This window comes from Chinchilla lanigera, unplaced genomic scaffold (assembly GCF_000276665.1).
Source record: "Chinchilla lanigera isolate Chin_1 unplaced genomic scaffold, ChiLan1.0 scaffold00020, whole genome shotgun sequence".
Classification (NCBI taxonomy): Eukaryota; Metazoa; Chordata; class Mammalia; order Rodentia; family Chinchillidae; genus Chinchilla; species Chinchilla lanigera.
This window is the reverse complement of record NW_004955421.1, coordinates 22,365,816-22,381,460: the sequence shown is the minus strand read 5'-3', so window position 1 is coordinate 22,381,460 and position 15,645 is coordinate 22,365,816. Positions and strand designations below refer to the sequence as shown.

Genomic DNA, 15,645 nt, shown 5'->3' with positions numbered 1-15,645 from the left:
CGCTCCCCTGCCAGTGCCGCGCTCCACACGGCTCGCGCCCGGCCCGGCGTCCCGGCCCGTCCCGGCCCGTCCCGGCTCACCTCAGAGTCCCAGGCGACAGCCGGCCCGACGCGCGCGGCCCCCTGAAGGAACGTGTCGACTTTTTCGCCGCCTAGCGCTAACAACCGGAAGTAAAACCTCGCGACCAAAGGAAAAAGAGTGTAAGGGGGAAGGGCAAAAAAGAGAGAAAGTGAAAACTGAACTGCGGGGGGCCCCCCAGGAGACACCAGCCAATCACGGGGGAGAACCCACGGCGCAGGCGCGAGCCACCATTGACTTCCACGCGGCGCTTACTTTTTCTCTCCGCGCATGCGCGAGGTCACAACCCACTTCATAATGCACTGAGAGGCCTGCACCAGCGACTTCTCGCGGGACTGGCACCCGCGGCCGGAAACGGTGCTTACAGGAAGAGGCGGGAGACTGTGGGATTCGTCATAATGTGGTAGAGTTGGCTCGTCTTTCATTTTCTCTGCTGCCAGTCCCTTGTACCTCAGTGTGCCAGGACACCTTCTACATTTTGTCTGTTCCAAAAGCAACGTTTCCGAAATTTTGCTCTTGTTTTAATTTTTAGTAAATGCTTGCTCCCTTAATATCTGCTAAAACAACTTTATGTGGAGAGCGCGAAGGTGACCATAAATAACATTCCAGGTCTGTGCTTACCTGGGATAAACATCACTAAGAGTTTGACAGCCATTACAGGGAACATGCCTCGCCTTGGGAACCCTAAGAGATTTTAGACACTGAAGTGGGATTTTACCCTGTGCCCAGGCGCAGTACTAGACTGATACCACAGTTCTGAGCAAGTTTGACAAGAACCTTACCTAAAATGGAATTTATCCTAGAGGTGAGTAACAAACACCATCACAATAAAGTAGACGTTCAGATAATATATGCTGTTAAATTGGCGATGAGTAGATGGTGTTTGGGACTGGAGGCCAATGCGGAAGGGGCAGAGCTACAAGGTCTCAATGAAAAGTGGACATTGGAGGTCAAAACCCAAAGACAGAACAAACCAGAGCCTGTGGGGCATGCCTGTAATCCCAGTGCTCTGGATGCTGATGTAGGAGGATCTCAGCTGGTTTGAGGTCAGCTTGGGCTACTTAGTGAGTTCAAGGCTAGCCTAAAAAACAACAGCAACACACACACACACACACACCCCAAATGAATTCTTAAAAGATCCGGAGGAGTTTTCCAAGCAGAAGGCGAACCAAGTGTAAAGGCCGAGAGAAAAGTCTGGTTAAGACATGAAGAAGAATTTTGCTGTAATAATAGAGAATGAAAAAAAGGTGTATGGAAGCAGTTTGTAAAGTTTCATGGTTTATCTTACAGCAAATATTCATGAAACCACCAGCTGCTACCCCCATATCATGTTGAAATTTAATTGCCATTGCAGTAGTATTAAGAGGTGGGATCTTTATAAGTTGGTTAGGTCATGAGGGCTCTGGTCTTACAAATGGGTTAATGTCATTATTACAGGGGTAAATTACTTATCACAGGAGTGTTCCTGATAAAAGGATGCAGTTTGGCCTGATTCTCACATTCTTTGTGGGTGCTTGCTTGCCTGCCCCTCCAACAGATTGTAAAACAGCATAAAGGCCCTCACCAGATGCAGCCTCTAGATCTTAGGTCTTCCTAAGCTCTGTAATCATAAACCAAATAAACTTTTAAAAATTGCTTTTGACATTCCCAGTCTGGTATCAGCAGACGATGGACAAAGACACCACCCTTTCCTACTACCAAACCAAATCACTATTCTTATATCCGTGGTAATCTCTTATATTCAAAAACAGGCTTGACAGGTAAATATGCACCCTCGAACTTTATCATTTACTTGTTTGTGATTTGAACTCTAAAATAGTTTTGTGACTGTATTGTGAATCTCATGTTTTTGGGTGTTCATTGTTATTGCTATATATGTAGATATGGCACAGTTTGTTTTGCTGTTGATGGACATTTGAATTGTTTCCAGTTCTTGGTTATTATAAATGCTGCTACTGAACTTTCTTACTCGTGTCTCTTCATGCACATGTGCAATTCTTTTGCTGGGTGTATATCCAGAAGTGGAATGGTAGAATGCTAAACATGATAATCTGGATCTATGTTTCTGCAGTATACCTCCCACACTACTGGCTAAGCTTCTCTTGTTTGCTGATATTGGGCCTGTTTAAGTAAATTCTTTTGGTTAAAAGAATATCAGACATTACACGAGAGTCTTCAGTGTGTTTGTGTAGTTTGAGTTGGCTTGTTCTGAGGTGATTTACATGAGAACATGTCTCATGTAGCTGCTTCCCCTTCAGCCTGGATTTCCAGAACAAATCTTTATGGAGCAGATGTGACGCCAATTTATAGCATCATGAATTAATCTAATTTATGTTAGGTTAACAGAACCCTAGATTTCCTGAAGCTTGATGAGCCTGAGAATTAATTCTGGTATTATAAGCCACTGAGTGTGGAGTGGTTTTGCAGCATTATAATGGCAATAAGGAAGGCAATGTTCAAGTTTAGTGGGTAAGGAAAAACTTTTTGGAAGTTAGCTTTATCAAGTTAAACTTCCACAAGCAGTACATAGGAATTCTAGTTCTTTTACATATTTGCCAACACTTTTTATGTTAGCTACTGTAGAGAGTACAATTATAGTTTGAATTTGCATTGCCTATAACTTTGGTTTTTTCAAATGGATTTTGGCTAGTGTAAGTTTTTGAATTTCTGTATAAATTATAGAAGCAACTTACCATTTTTTCTCATCTCAAAAAATGGTGAAATTTTGTTTGGGATTGTGTTAAATATGTATTTCAATCTGGGGATGAATTAACATCTCTAATGTCTCTTCAAATCTTTGAGACATTATGAATCTATTTAGGTCTTTTAAAATTTAAGCAACATTTATAATTTTCAGTGCACAGGTCTTCCATACATGCTATTTATTTCTTTATATTATTGATGCTGTTCTTAATGATTCTTAGACTATTTAATTTATGAAGATTTGTTTATATATAAATAAAACTGATTTCTCTCATTAATCTTGTATCTTGCAATTTACTAAATTCATTTATATCTAGTAGCTGTTTATGTGTTTGCAATTTTAGGCTCTTCTAAGACAAATCCTCTTCTAGCATTAAGGCCTCTAATAAAATGTTGAATATAAGGGGCTTTTCAGATGTAGGAATTTTTCTAGTTTCAGAGAGCTTTGTTCGTAAGTGGGTGTTGAATTTTGTCACTTTTTGCATCTACTAAGATTATATATATTATTTTGGTCTATTAATATAATGAATTACACCTATTGTTTTTTTTTGGTTGTTGTTGTTTTGTGACAGGGTCTCACTTTGTATTTCAAGCTGGCCTTGAACTCATGGCGATCCTCCTTCCTCAGCTGCCCAAGTGCTGGGATTACAGGTGTGCACCATGGTACCTGGCACATTAATTGGTTTTTAAATGTTACACCAATATTGAGTTCTTGAGATAAACTCAATTTAGTCAAAATGCATTATCTTTTTCATACAGTTCTCTTATAAGTACAGCTGTAAGGGCCTGTATTTTTCTTTATAGGAAGCTTTGTAAATTCAAATTTCCTTCCTTCCTTTCTTTCTTTCTTTCTTTCTTTCTTTCTTTCTTTCTTCTTCCTTCCTTCCTTCCTTCCTTCCTTCTTTCCTTCCTTCCCTTCTCTTCCGTTCCCCTCCTTTCCCTTCCTTTCCCTTTCCTTTTCGTTCTTTTTCTTCTCTTCCTGTTCTTCTTCCTTGTATTGGGGATTGAACCTAGGACTTTCACACTAAGCTATATTCCCAGCCTATTTTTTATTTTTGAGACAGGGTCTCAATCACAAAATTGCCCACACTGGGCTCAAACTTGCAATCCTCCTGAGTCAGCCTTTTAGAGTGCTGGGATTGCAGGCATGCACCACCAGACTCATCTCAAATTTTCTTTAATAGGTGTAGCGCTGTAAAGGATATCTGTTTCAGAGGAAGAGAATCCTACAACTAGCACTGTCATACTGGGGTGACTGGGCATTCTTGGGGAGCAAATCCAGGAACTTAACACTATGTGCACAGAGCAATGGAATACATACTGCTGCAATTTATTATCAAAAGTATTCAGTTTTCAACTGGAAATTTTGAGGCATGCAAAGAAATAGGGAAGTATAACCCCTTATACTGGGAAAAAAGCAGGCAGCAGAAACCACTTACAAGAGTGGCCAGATACCAGGTTTAGTAGATGAGAGTTTCAAAGTATTATAAATATATTCAGAAGACTAAGGAAAATATGATAATAAGTAAAGAAAGGTATATGACACAATGGTGCATCAAATAATACATATCAGGCCAGGCATGGTGGTGCACGCCTGTAATGCCAGCACTTGGGAGGCTGAGGCAGGAGGATTGCTGTGGGTTTGAGACCAACCTGGGCTACAAAGTGAGCTCAAGGCCAGCCTGAACTGCATAGTGAGACCCTGTCTCAAAAAGACAAAGTAAATATCAATAAAAAGAAATTCTTAACCAAATAGAAAATGTGAAGTACAGTTGAAATAACAATAGAGGGATTCAGAAGTAAATTCAAAATGGTAGAAAAATTACTGAACTTTTTTTATGATACCAGGATTGAAACTAGGGAACATTAAGCTATATCCCTAGCCTACTTATTTGTTTATTTATTTATTTTTATATTTTGAGACAGGATCTTGCAAAGTTGTCCTGGCTGACATTGCTCTTGTGATTCTCCTGGCTAGGCCTCCCAAGTAGCTGGGATTACAAAGTGTGTACCACCATGCCCAGCAGAATTAGTGAACTTGAACATGGATCAGTAGAGATAATACAAATTGAAGAACAGAGAGAAAAAGAGTGAAAGAAAAAGAACAGAGGCTCAGAGAAATGATACCATTTCCAACATGGGACAATGATACCAATATATGTATAGTAGTAATACCAAAAAGAGAGGCAAGGGATAGTATTAACATATTCAAAGAAATAATGACTGAAAACTTCCCTGACTTATTAAAAAATAATCTACTCATTCAAAAAGCTCAACAACTGCCAAATGGTATAAACACAGAATGATACACGGATATATCATGGTAAAAATGTTGAAAGTCAAATGCAGGGCCAAAATCTTGAAAATAACAGAAAAATAAGTTGTCACAAAGGAACTTTAATAAGATTAACAGTTGCCTTAGCAGCAGAAACAACAGAGGATAGAAGGCTGTGGGATGATATTAAAAGAGCAGATGTAGGGGCTGGGATATAGCTGAGTGGTGTAGTGCCTGCCTAGCAAGGGTGAAGCCCTGAGTTTGATTCCCTGTACCCACCCCCACGAAAAAAGAGCCCATGGGAAAAAACTGGTAATCAAGGATCTTATATACAGCAAGCTATCTTTCAAAAATGAAAATGAATTAAAGATTGTCCCAGAGAAACAATAACTGAATTTGTTGCTAGCAGATCTGCCTTACGGAATAAAAAGAAAAAACCAAAGGTGGTCTTCAGATTGAAAGTAAGTGTCACTTGATGGCAGTTTGAATCCAAATGAAAAAGCACCACCTATAAAGTTAATTACAGAATGATAAAAATGCACATGTCCCCCTTTTTTTATATAACTGATTTAAAAATCAAGTGAATGAAATAATATGTGTAATATATTTGACAACAATATAAAGGAAATAGGCAAGAACGAAGCTATGTTTGGCTAAGGACATGGTCATGGATTGGAAAAAAATAGTTTTGATAATACAATTTTGACTTTGTAGCATGTATATCTATATCATAGGTATATATGTATATCTATATCATAAAAAGAAGGAAGAAAAAATGGAGCTATATAGGTGTAGTGTTTCTGTGTATCACTTGAATTAAACTATAAATCCAAAGCTAAATTTATAAGTTAAGATGTCTGTGCTAAAACCTAAAGGGACACACATGCAAAATCCTCTAAGAGGTAATAAAGAAGAATTCATGAAAAGTGAAAGTGCTACATTATAAGATGTTTTTTCTGCAACTCATTTATCAATTTTAGACAAAATTTCCTTAGATTTATAATTATAAATCATTTAATTTCAATCATAAAATGTAAATCATTTATAATGAGGACTAAGTTCTTTTAGAGAACACCCCTGAAGATACAGATTTGCCTTCTCCAATGTTCCTAATGTAGTAACTTTTAATATATGTAATCACAACTAAGACATAGAAGCAATTTTTATGTCTTTGTTTTCCGTGGAATTATCATTTTGTCTACTTTTTTCTGTCTATAAGAAACGTCTAGCTGGGCATAGTGGCACACTTGGGAGGCTGAGGCAGGAGGATCGCCATGAGTTTGAGGCTAGCCTGGGCTACTAAAAAACCCAACCAAACAAACAAAAATGTCTAATCCAAAATTCTCTAGTACTCATACACACACAAAGAGAGAATTACATTAGGAGAATGAGGGGCAAAAAATGTGTATAAAAATGGAAGTACAGCAAAAGGAATGAAATCATCTTTAGTAATGATCCGGAAACCAAGAATGTGTCTTAAGAGTAACTCATTGCTCATATTATGAAGATTAGCAATACTACATTTCTTCCAAAAATGGCATAAGAAAAGTAGAAACAAAGTGCTGTGTTAAAAAAAAAATTTAAATGCTTATGCAATATAAAATGTGGGATGAAGTCTAAGGATGAGAACCGTGCTGCCTTCGTGTTCCAGGTGACATTTAAGTTGGTTTCTTAGAATTTTGACAGTCAGCGGAAAGAAAGAAGAGCATCTTATCTAGATGCATTGGCATAGAGCACAGAAGTACAAATTGGTGTTGCAGAAAGTGGAAAGATAGTTGTGAGTGAGACTTTTGATGTGCCTAGGATAGAATGAGATCTATTCAAATCTGTATTCTGGAAAGGTCATTCTGTTGGCCACTTGGAGAGTGGGCTAAGTTGGGGGATATGAGAGTGAGGCAGAGGTAGAAACTAGGGGTTGAGTTTTGGGTTTATAATTTTCTATTCCTTTCCCATCTTTCATAGTACCTAGTGTAACATTTTGCACAAAATGTAATCTCAGTAAAGAAGTTTTGACCTAGAGAGTATGTTTCATTACACTGAAGTGGAGAAAGGAGAGAAAAGGGAAAGAAAGTGGTGCATTCGAGGGAAACTGGGTAAGAGGAAGGAACAGGGCTGGACAAATTCTTCTAGCCTTCATTTGCTGACTTCTGTGGAAAAAGTCCCATATAACTGGTCCAGGAATTTTTTTTTTTTTGAGGCAGGGTCTCAGTATGTTCTTCAGGCTGGCCTTGAACTCACTTTGTAACCCAGCCTGGCCTCAAGCTCACAGTGATCCTCCTGCCTCAGCTTTCCGAGTGCTAGGATTACAGGCATACACCATTATGCCCAGCCTCAAGAATTTTTTGAAACTAATCACTTTCTGTTCTATTCTCCTCTTGAATTAGCTGCTAGTTTTATTTCCTCTTTCAAATGTTAGAAATCTTAAGATTTATTTAACAGGCCTCCTGGTGTACTTCATGGCCCAATCTAAAGAAAGGTTTACATCAAAATAAATATATACGACAAAACAAGCAAAGTGTAACCACCAAAAATTACCTCAATAACAAAATGTGATCTACATGTAATTATCACTTATTATAAACTATGGAGCCAGGGAGGTGGATAAGTAGATAGCGTTAAAGTAGTGGTTTCAAGTATAGTGAGTGTTATCATTTGTGCCAGCTTGGGAATGGGCTTCTCAGATTCCCCCTTTAAAAAATCACTTACTGTCCATAGATACAAACTACAGATACAATGACTGTGGTTAGCTAACATCCTCACTTCCAGGCCCTTCAGGATTTGCCTCAGTTTTAGAGCTGAAATCATGCTTCTCTTGGGGTTCCCTGACAATGATTGAAGAAGCTGCAGTACGGGGGCTAATTATCTCTTGCCCAAAGTGGGATTCCTCTTATTTGCTATGGAGCTCATATTAGGGCAGCAGAGACTATTTTAGTTTGGCTTTATAGTCTATTTCCTCCTCCTACCTTGTTCTGTTTCCTCTGTCTTCTTCTTCTTATAGGTATTCTTCCTGTGGTAAGGATGGAGGTGCTCTGCGCTCATCTCCTTTATGAGAACCTACTGTGGATAACACTATAGCAGGACTACAGTGGCCTACTATAGCTTCATGCTGAGACCATGCTTCTTCTCTCAGTTTGTTTTTATCCAATGACAGAGCATGGTGGGGCTAGTATTGTTGGGCCATTCTTGCTCAAAGCAGGATTTCTTTCTTAGAGAACCTTGGCTCAGAGGCCCTGCATTAATCCGAGTCTTTCTCAGGGCTTTGCAGTAGTCTGAAACTCTTCCCAGACACTTATTCCTTCTCCAATTCCATTCAAAATGGAAGTATGAATGTCAGGCCTGTACCAAAATCTGAAGACCTTCTTTAGTTACTCTTGCTTCTCTCTACTTTTTTCCCCACAGGTGTTTCCCCCAGTAAATCACTTCTGTCTATGCTTTTTAAGAGAGCCAGAATGAATATAATTTTTAAGAATGGTCCAAGGAGAAAAAACTGGTTAGGGAGAGTTTTGGGGATAGTTCACTTACTCTCCAGATGATAAGTAGAATGAGAGACACAGCATTGTCCTAGGTGCAAAGTGGTGGCCTGATTCTTAAAGATTTCACCAGTGATATCCTGGGAAATGTGATACTCTGCAAAAAAGCACTTTAGTGGGAGGGAGGTGATCACAGAGCTGTTCACTGGGAATGATGAGGTCTGATGTAATAAGGGCAAGAGGTAATAGAGGCTAGATGTCACAATACTCTAATGACAGGCTAAGTGAAGCAGCCAAAGGAGCAGAGAAGGCAAGTGGGGCATGGTATTTCGAGGGGCAGAATAAATGAGCAGCTAATGAAGACTTTATTAAACATCTATAACTAGAAGAAGAACAGAGCAGAAGTGAGGGGAGCCGAGCGTCCTGATGGAATCAGAAGTGGCCTAATTACTGTCACTCCAATAACCCTCTAGGAGATTTTGTGCTTCCTATTCCACTGCCTGAGGCTCTAGCAAGCTGGAAACCTTGATCGCCAAAGGAGACTCACCGTGTGCCCTGTATATTCCAAGCTGAGGCTGCACAAAGTGCTTTGAGCTTTTTGTGTCCAGGGAAAAATAGGTGAGAAGAGGAGTCATTCTTTGACAGTAGTAATGGTAGCTTGTTGGCAGGAGAGAGTGGAGATGTTTTCACACATGGGAAGGAGTAGTTTGTATGACCTCAGGTGTGCATTTGGGTGCCTCATGGTACTACTTCATCTCACTGTAACAGTGAGTGACACAAGCAGCAATTCTAACCTTAGAAGTGATTAAGACCCAGGAAGAATCCAGATACTGATATACCACCAGTGTGTCAGTCATATCAGCATTCACTAGAGGAAGGGATTTAATTATATATATAAATATATATTAATATATAAATATTTCATAAAATATATACACATTATGTATTGGGATCTACATGGAAGACTGAAGCATCTGAGCTGTAAGGCTGAAGCGTTTGTGCTGGAAAGCTGGAGATGGACATCCAAAGGTGATGGTGAAGACAAGCTCCTATGAGGAAACAGATGTGAGACTTCCTTCTTTCTCTTTTATCCTATCCAGGCTGCAAGTCTGTTGGTTGGTGCCACCCATACCCAGGTTGGGTCTTCTATCTCCACTAAGACAATCATACACACACACCCAGAATTGTGTTAAATCAAGCCAATCTGTTAGGTATTTCTTGTTCAAGTTGACAGCACAATCAGCTGTCACAGCCAGATAAGCGACAAAGACCTACTGAGGTGATAGGTAAGAGTAAAGGGAAATTAAAAATAGTGGAAGAAAAGAGGCATGCTAGATGAGGCCTACAAAATAACCACAAGGACAGAAGCTATAGTTTTCGGCATTGATGTTGGTTTTCAAAATTCCCCTTTGATGTAATCCCAGCACACAGGAGGCTGAGGCAGGATGATTGCCTCAAGTTCAAGGGCAGCCGGGGCTGCATAGTGAGTTCAAGGACACTCTGAACTACATAGTAAGACTCTATCTCAAAAAAAAAAAAAAAAAATCTCCCCTTGAAAGCCTCTGGGAACCATTGGTGAACTGCCTCACAAATACTTATGGAAAAAACGGATTTACATAGACATGTGCTAACAAAGTTTTAAAAATACTTGAAAAAAATCCCACTGATTAGCTAGTAAATTAACTGCCAAAACAAAACACAACATTCTTTAAAGGAAAGCGACATAATCTGAAAACTCAATAACATAACATTTACAATGTTCTACATTAAAAAAAAAAATGTAGATTTAGTGTCCGGCGCCGTTTTAGTAAGAACTTAGTCGCAAATGAGTCAGCTCTCAATGTTTATTATGTACAGCGCTGTTGGATCTGACAAGATCCTCCACCCTCATCTATCCTTCCCTTCTCTCCCTTTGGGGGCAGAGACGCACACTTATATAAGGTCTGAGTAGCCAATCAATGCAAAGCAAGGGTTACAAGCTGATAGGTCAGAATCATCAGTATCCAGGCAGACACACGTTTTACAAGGTTGTTTACGCGGCAACAAGAACCCGGAAGCAGGAAACAGGCGCCATCTTAGGGGAGCGGCTAAGGCAGCTCCCAACAATTTAGAAAGAAGCAGGAAAGTGTTACCTACAATGAGGAGGAATTAATAGAAACATCTAAGAATAGAGAATTGGCAAATAAAGAATTTTAAATTGCTACTGAAATATGTTCAGAGATTTAAAGGAAAGTATAAAATAATGAACAGAGAGAAGCATACTATAAAAGAAGAAGACAGAGCATAGTTCAAGAAATAATGGCTAAGGCCAGCCATGGTGGTGCATGCCTATAATGCCCTCAGGGAGGGTGAAGCAGGAGGATTTCAAGTTCAAGCCCAAGCCGGGCAACTTACTATTTACTGAGACATTATCTTAAAATGTAAACTACAAAGGATTAGGGATGTATCTCAGTGTGACAGCTGTGGGTTCCATCAGCAACACACACATACACAGAGGACGAGACACTTCAAAATTTGATTAAAAACCATGAACCCACAGGTCCACAAAGCTTTAGAAAAAAAAAAAAAGAATCCCAAGTAGTATAATTATAGACAAAAGCATACACAAGCACATCATTATGAAATTGTTAGAAACAAATGATACAGAGAATATCTTAAAAGCAACTAGAGAGCAAAAGAAAAGGTTAGTTTCAGAGAAAAATAATAATAACAGATAACTTCTTAATAGAAGTAATCATAGGACAATGGAAATATATACCTTAGTAAAGCTGAAAGCCTATCAACATAGGATTCTGTACTCAAAAATGAAAGTAAAATAAATATGCTTTCACCCAAAAGCTGAAGAGAATTTGTCAGAAAAACAATCTGCTCTCTGATGTTAATAGAAGTTCTTTGATCTGAACAATTCCAAATGGGCTCTTCAGTCACAAAGCAACAAAGAATTGAAAATGGAAAATGGAAATGATAGAACTGGAATGATAGAACTATGGTTAAATAAAATTCTTTTCTCTTTTAAAGCAATTTCTTTAAAAGACAATTCCTTACAGAAGTACTTCCAGACTAATAAAGACCTGCACAAATTCTGTCCTCCAGTGAAGCAATGAGAACATTGGCAAAAGTGACCATCCACCCCAGAACTGAAGAGTATCGCTGAAAACTTGCAATAGTCTGAGCAACACTTAGTTAAGAGAAATAACCAAATAACAGTAAGAACAGTGAGACTTGTATCATTTAAACTTGCTCTATTTCTATTCCCTTTCCCGTTTCTCTGTAGTATTTTTGAAAACTAGCTAACGCAGAACCATATAGTTGTAAAAACCAGCATCCTAATAGCTATTAGAAGGGGCAGAACCCCATTCAGGGATTGTCTTTATTTGATGAATTGCTAACTTGATCAATAAGAAATACCCAATCATAAAGGCAGTTGTTTAAAATCGTCCATTGGCAGTTGTTTAAAAGTGCAGCTACCTGAGAATGTAATCCAGTTGAGGAAAATGAGAGGTTAGCTGTCTTAGTTACTTTTCTCTTGTTGCTGAGACAAAATACCTGACACCCAGTGTTAAAGAGGGAGAGGTTTATTTAGCTCACAGTATGTAGAGGTTTTTGTCCACCACCAGCTGGCTCCACAAGGCAGGGTGGCACAGCAGATAGGCATTACAGAGGAGAAGCAGTCCGTTGCAGGTAGAAGGTAACAAAGCAACAAAGGATGACCATAGCTCTTTCTGCCCCTTCTGTCTTACCCTAAGGGTGGGTAGCACTCACACCCTTAATCCTAGTGCCCTTGATCCTAGCATTGCCCCATTACTCAATCCCAGAGTCATACACTCTACATCTAGCCACCTGTGAAAAAGCCCCACCTATGACTGCATGAGGCTTTAGACACAAGCTGTAACACTAGCCAAGAACTTTCATGGAGCAGTTAATGAATATGATCTTCATAGGGAGATTTGTATAACTCCAAAAAATTCCTGAGGACCTAGGAGGCTACATACGTGTATGCAGTGATATGTACAAGCCAAGAAACAAGAAGATCCTAATCTCTTAATGAATCCCAGGTATCTAAAAGACACCTTGTCATACCACAGTCATTGTTGAGAGTCAAAAACAAAGAATCTTTTTTGTTGTTATTTTGGTTTTTTTTTGAGATAGGGTCTCTCCATACAGTTCAGGTTGGCTTTGAACTCACTATGTAGCCCAGCCTGGCCTCAAGCTTGTGGCGATCCTCCTGCCTTAGCCTCCCAAGAGTTGGGATTACAAGCATGCACCATGATGCTCAGCTAAAAACAAAGAATCTGGAAAGCAGCAAAAGTAGCTGGTTATGTACAAGGGATCCTCAGTAAGATGAATGGCTTCTTGTCATCAGATATCACTGAAACCAGGTGGTAGTGGGGTGACATATTCAAAGTGCTAAAAGGAAAAGATTGTCAATAATTTTATATTCAGCAAAATTATAGTTCAAAGATAAAGAAGAAATTGCTAGATTAAAGAAAAATGAAAGTGACACAGGGTGGGCGGGACACTGCAATCCCAGCACTTGGCTGAGGCAGGAGGATTGCCTTGAGTTTGAGGCTAGCCTGGACTATATCGTGAGTTCAAGGACAGTCTGAACTACATAGTGAGACCCTGTCTCAAAAAAATCAAATAAACAAACAAATGAAAAAAAATAATTTGTTAGGGACCAGGCTGTGTAAGGGTTAAGTTCTTGACCACAGTGCTCTGAAGACAAGATAACACCATAGCTGAGGCCATGGAGGGCACAGGATCTCACTCCCTATTCCAGAGCAGTGACTGCTAACAGAAGGGATAAGACAGTTTCTCTCTCTCTCTCTCTCTCTCTCTCTCTCTCTCTCTCTCTCTCTCTCTCTCTTTTGGTGGTAAGACAGTTCGCTCAATTAGCAAGATTTATTGCTTAGAATGTCTTTGTTCCTTTGTTTCACAAGACCTACTCATTTCCCCACCTTTACCTCAGCTTTTCCCTTCACTTTCCCTCATGCCCCTGAACTTGTTTGAAATCCAGTAAATATGGGCAATCCAGAGAAGTCTTTGTTTTAGCTCCAAGAGAGTTCTGACCTTCCTGGACTCCTCACCGCCACAAACCATATTTAATGCTTTTCTCTAAGCTCATCCCTAAGACCTGGAGCCTGATCAGCTCCTGATAATAATTTCTTCCCAAAATATTTGCCCTGGAAGGAATACTGAAGGAAACCCCTCAAGATGGAAGTGAAAGGAAAGAATACATGACAATAACCCGAATCCACATGAAGAAATAATAGGTACCAGTAAATACAATTATATAAGTGCACATAAAATATAGTATAAATGTATTTTTGTTGTAATTCTTTTTTCTACTATTTAAAAGATAGCTGCTTATATCAATAATTATAAAACTATTTAAATGGACTCATAATGATATTGATATATATTTTGCATAATACTAATAGTACAAAGAAGAAGGGAGCCAGGTGTGGTGGTGCACATCTACAATCTCTACTTGGGAAGCTGAGGAGGAGAATTGATGTATGCTTGAGGCCAGCTTGGGCTACATACTGAGTATAAGACCAGCCTGAATGACATAAGTCAGACCATATTTCAAAAAAAAGGAGGAGGAAGAAACAATTCTATTAGAGCAAAGTTGTATATACTTATGCAGTTAGGCTTGTTTTAATTGGATTTATGTTAATTAGGTTTAAGTTAATTAGAAATAGATTGTTTTAAACTAAGTGAAAGTCATGTATTAGCTTTCTCATTGCTACAACAAGATGCCTGGCACCTGCAACTTACAGGAGAGGTTTATTTTGGTTTCGGTCCGTGGTTGGCTGGCTCCAAGGCAGAAACAGAATGGCAGAGGGGCGTGGCAGAGGAAAAAATATTCAATTCATGACAGCCAGGAAGTAGAAACAGAAGGAACTGTGGACAAGCATTTACCCTACAAGGTCATGCCAAGACCACACCTCCTAAGGCACATCTAGCTACGGCACTCATCAGTGAATCCACTGACAAGTACAGCACCCTGATGACCCAATCCCCTTTCAGATACATAAGACTTTGGGTAAGCACTTTAGATCCAAACCATAATAGATGTTAATTGTAATCCCCAGAGAAATTTTTAAAATCTACAAAGTATAGTAAAATAAATGAAAGGGAAATTTAAATGGTACACTAAAATATTTCACATACAAGAAGGCAGGAATAGAGGAACAAAAGTAAGCCTCATAGAGAAAAATAGCAAATGGCAAATGTAAGGATTACCTTATCAGTAAGTACATTATACACAACTAGATCAAACACTCCAATCAAAAGGGAGAGACTGGCAGAATGGGTTTTACCAACATGTTTTACAGAGCAAGACCCTGTCTCTAACATAGAAACATGATTTAACATTACACTGTCTATAAGAGATGCTTTGATCAAATGATATGAATAGGTTGAAGGTGAAAGACTAGGAAAAAGAATGACATGAAAACAGACTATACTGCTATTGAAGAGGAAAACAGAGAGTTAATTTTTAGAGTTAAATTTCCTGCAATTAGCCACTCTCTTGAACAGCTTTGTCTTCCTATCTTCCACCAATGCCAGGTGTATATTTCCTTTATCTAGCTGACTGTGCCCTGAACCCATACATTATCTCAAGCACTTGTTTCCCATATTTCCTGGCTTGCCTGGAGTTTGACCTTGCATACTTGAAACAGATATGATGTAGTTTTCTTTTAGGCCAATCAATAAGATTTAACCGGGGGCTGGGGATTTAGCTCAGCGGCAAAGCGCCTGCCTGGCAAGTGCAAGGTCGTGAGTTCGGTTCCTGGTACCGGAGAAAAACAAAACAAAACAAAAAAAAAACAAAAAAAAAAAATAAGATTTAACCAACCAATAACAGACAAATACTCTGTTTCTGTACTTCTTGATTCCAAATATAAGCCTTAGGGTACCAAAGATCAGGGCCTGACATTTTTGAGGTCAGGGTCCATTGATGTTAAATAAATCTGCCTCCAAATCCTGGGTGATGTTTTGGTGTTTCTATTTGTCACCGGACCATTGGACAAAATAGATGACAAGGCAAAAATTGTTACTTGATATAAAGAAGGGAATTTTCTTACTGCGAAAGTGCCAGTCTATCAAGAA

The 15,645-nt window shown here is 39.1% G+C and overlaps 2 protein-coding genes across 7 annotated transcripts in view; one reads left to right on the top strand and one right to left on the bottom strand.

The window, feature by feature from the left end:
- The window catches only part of Fam208b (family with sequence similarity 208, member B), a 66,821-nt gene extending 66,655 nt beyond the window's left edge, over positions 1 to 166 (bottom strand). For all 5 annotated transcript variants that reach the window (XM_005383842.2, XM_005383847.2, XM_013513664.1 and 2 more), the window contains exon 1: positions 81 to 166. The gene's annotated coding sequence lies outside the window, so the exon portion shown is untranslated. The remainder of the gene's footprint in view (positions 1 to 80) is intronic.
- A 638-nt stretch (positions 167 to 804) lies between these two features.
- Asb13 (ankyrin repeat and SOCS box containing 13) overlaps positions 805 to 15,645 on the top strand; it is a 52,264-nt gene continuing 37,423 nt past the window's right edge. The window contains exon 1 of one of the 2 annotated variants that reach the window (XM_005383841.2): positions 805 to 883. The gene's annotated coding sequence lies outside the window, so the exon portion shown is untranslated. The remainder of the gene's footprint in view (positions 884 to 15,645) is intronic. The other variant, XM_013513669.1, reaches the window with a different exon arrangement.